Here is a 4348-nt window from a genome sequence, read left to right on the forward strand (position 1 = left end):
AAAAAAAAAATCTCTTGCTTGTTCATCCCTTGTGAGGGATTTTAAGGTAATCTTTCATCAGCTTTCCTTACAACCACAAGAAAAAAAAAATCTCTCTCTCTCATTCTTACTTCAGGCAACTGAAGCATGAAATGGGAAATCTCATCCACAGTGGAGATCAAATGTGTCACTTTATTTATTAATTTCATGATCAGCTGAAAACTTTGATTCAGTGGACAACACCAGCCAGAGTGTTTTTGATAAAAAGCAAGAATAAGAACTAGTCCTGGAGAGGTTGCTGAGGATCTCCTTTTGATTATTTACATGGAGATTCAATGACAAAAGTTGTTTAAAATTAAGAAAGAAAGAAAGAAAATGAACAAAACCAGAAACCCTTGTGTTTTCCCTTCCTCTGCCAAGTCTCTCATCATGGCTTTGGCCACATCATATACAGTCCCATGCCTCGATTTGCAGATTTTGTAGGGGTGTAGCTTGGTTTTATGTGACCTTCAGTTCAGTTTAGCTCAGCTGTTGTCATGGCATGGTGTTTTCAGACCCTGAAGTCCTAGCTTCAAGTTGTCACTGAAATAGCATGAACATTATTTAAATATTTGCAGTGCTCACATAGTGCTTTGAGCTCTCAGGCACTGTGGAAACGTCTGGTATTTTCTTTGTAAAAAGCATTTGCATGTATTTGAACATTTAAAATCTTGCAAGAAAAGGAGAAGGGGACATACTAGAAAAGGAATTTTGTGTTAAAACTAAATGCCTCTGAAATGAATATTAGTAACTTTAATAAAAACATCTTCAGCCTCGCTGGGACTTGTAAACCCCTTATTACTTGATATCTACATATTGTGGCTAAAAAGTAGTGGTCTACTAATTTTGAGACATTTCATCCACCCAAGTAAATTTCCCATTTTTCTGAGAATGACTGTAGTAAGAATTTTAATCATCTAATTATAATCTCTGTAGTTTGACACCGTTAGCACAGCACCTAATTGTACCTGTGCACTGATCCCAGTGCCAAGGTCCTGGCAAAACAACAGCCTTATGAGAGAAAAGAGAATTAGCAGGTACAGCTTTGTGTGGAATAGATCACTGAAGCACAAAATTAAGATACCTTATTACCATGAAGGAATCTCCAGTGAGACCCCTGAGCAATAGCCAAAGTTTACTGGGAACATATTTATTAGAAAGGTGGCCTCACGTTTTATTTAGCTGTATTTGGCAAATAGAACACATAAGCGCTATCTTTCAAAATCTACATTTTCCTTTTTTTTCCAGGGCAAACATAAGGCACCTTGCACATAGAACCAGCATCATATAAATCAGCCAAAATTTGCAAAAATACTCAAATTTGTGGGAGCATAGTGAAGGAGATCCCTATGTAACACTGAAAAATGAGCTCTCAGATACAAAATCAGAAGAACTGTAAAGGCAGAGAGACCCTACCAGGCACAGACATCAGCTTAAGTGGCTAGCACGTCCCATTATGATATCCCCACTTTAAGAAGGATACTGAAAAATTAAAGAGGGATCAGAAAATATGTGAAGATAGAGCAACCTGCTACCTGTCCAAAAATAATAATAATAATAAAAAAGACATCTGAACTGTTTAGTGCATTGCTGATGAGCTTAGAGGGCAATGTATCATCATCTTTAATAGCTGCAGAAGGAAGAAAAAAATCAGAAATGAGGGCTCTTCAGTGTTGCAGGCAAGAGCAGAGCAAAATCAAATAGCTAAGAGCTGAATTTGGATCTGTCTGCCCTCTGACTAAGAGATGGCTGTTAAACAACGTGGCCACTAGCAACATTTCCCCAGGGTCATTAGTAGATTATGCAGTGATGGATATGTTTTGATTAAGAGTGGACACAGCTTCCAAACCTCTGATCTTCATCCAGATGTTAATTCGGAGACGTCTTCTGGTCTGTTTTATGCAGGAGAATTGACCAAGATGATCTGAACAGTCCCTCCTGGTACAATAATCCATGAGCCTTATCAATAATTTACACCATGGCTCCAGACTTCACCATGGAATCACACAGGCAAAGGATGTGATGAAGAGGAACAAATCCAGCCCTAATCTTTGTTGAAAGCCGCCCTTTTAAGTAGGATTGCATATAATGGTTGATTCACCCAGCCCCCCTCCTTGGGCCACCATTTAATCATCCAGAGGGAAAACAGACTGACATTAGGGATGTGCACATATGCAAACCAACCTGTTTTATTACTATGAGGCAATTAAGCTCATAGGTACAAAACAATTATGCTTTTAAGTTTGCTTCTTTCCTTAAAGAAAAGCCTGTGGCATTTAAAAATGTATGTTTATTATTGGGATGCAGTTGTTTGTGATGTTTAATGGATGTGGGGCCAGAGGGTTAACCGTGCTGCTAGATGGATTTACAGTAGACATCAAAAAGAGCATGAATGAGTCCCAGTTTGACAGCTTGTAGATAAACTGTAGATGGGAGGCATAATTTATATGTATTTTAAAAATTCAACAACAACAGCAAATAATTCAAGGGACTCTAGCCAGCTGGTCTTCCTTCTAAAACTGGATATGGAAAGCAGGGAGACTTTGCACAGCAATGGTGACATGCAGAAGCCTTCTATATAAATTTACACATTTATCAAGTCTTTGTGGAATAATAAGCTACAATCTAGCCAGCCCGGGGCAGCCTGCTGTAATTGTTATGATTTGTTTTCCAGATACAGTACAAATTCCTTGGTAATCTTTCCTGAATTTTAATAAGGGGAAGGGAAGACTTAATTAAAGAGGCCTTTGTGCTGTTCTATAGCGACTGCCATCTGCAAGTGCTTCAGTTCGGTGTCTTATCTCCATCGTGCAGCCCGCAGTTTCGCCTTTGTAGTCAGAGGTGGTAACTTAGGCTTGAGGAGTGAAAGAGCCGAGCAGCGTGTTTTTCGGGGAGCCTGCACCACTCCAGCATCTTCAGTGGCTGCTGCAGAGAGGCAAGGACACAGCCCTTTGATCTCCTCTGCTGCATTACAGGCTGCTTAATAGCATTTATTCCAAGATAAATTAGGGAATACACGGTTTACATATGAAAGAGGCACGAACCTTTCTTTTTTTTTAAGGGGTATGTACAACATAATTGACTTCTATCAAGCATAGGCTCTGGTGTCAATAGGGCCTTTTATACATTGAGCCAAATAGGCTTTTATTTTTGCATCAATGAAATGAGCAAATATATCTTCCCAGTAGCTCACTGGCACACCCCAGAAGACAGAAAAGAAGAGATGAGCTTCTCAGCTACAGTTCTATTTAAAAAAAAGTTTAAGATTTATTTGGAAATAAATCTCCCTTTCCCATATTTTTGGGAATAAGAAACTTGTATTACAGAACTTATAATTAAGCATGGCCACCCAGTTTACAAGGCTCTGAAAATCCAGATATGTGACAGATTTGCTCACAAAGGTAACCTGGAAACTGGTTTGGGATTCAGAGTGGATTACATCTGACAACAGGCAACAAGAACTCCAGAAATTGTCTCCTTGGCTTGATGCAATAAGAGCAAGCTCTAGGGACACCTTATCGAGCCCTTGCTCCCTCCTTTTCTGCTATTAGGTTTCTGAGCTTGTGATAGGGTTTTGGACATCTAGGTGCACTGATATGAGATGGTCTTAATGTGAGGTATGCAGGTGGCAGGCATTGAGATAAAATGGTGAGGATACCTATGGTCGATGTTGTACATCATATACACCTAGCTTCTGTTGCAGCAAGGCAGTCAGTTAAGTAGCCTTGGCAATGTGATTTGGTAATTTATAGATAGCCCTATAGATAGGGGTTCGGGATGGAGCTCTGCCTCAGAGTATAGGGGCTGGTCCCATCTGATTCATGCCAGGGGTCCTCATCAGGGCAAGAGCAGCCTCTCCACCACTTCTCACCAGATCAGACCTTTGGTCCTGGAAATAACATTGCCAAAGGGCATCCTTTGACTTCTGATATGTTTCCCCTTCAGAGACATATTTTACAGTTCAGGTCAGTCCACACTGTCATCTGTTGGTTAAAGACAAAGTCATCACTTTTCCACTTGCATTCACAGCCAGGTTAGTTCAAATTTTCAGTGAACTTGAACCAGTCGTTTGAAGTACAGGTGAAGTAGAGTCAATAGCTGCAAAAACCTCCAGGGCAGGACCATTTGGTGCAGATTGTGCCTCCTTTGCAATGAGATGTAGGACATATTTAAATTTTCTAAGGAAAAGAACTAAGCAAAGCTCAGTTAGAGGATTCTGCTGATTTCAGCAGCCTGGTGAGAAAGGGTATCCGTCAGTCCTATGGCCAAATCACAAGACAGGTGGGATTTTAAAGATAAAAATAAATAGCTGGAACTCCACCTAGTTACA

Source organism: Anser anser (assembly GCF_964211835.1).
Source record: "Anser anser genome assembly, chromosome: 10".
Classification (NCBI taxonomy): Eukaryota; Metazoa; Chordata; class Aves; order Anseriformes; family Anatidae; genus Anser; species Anser anser.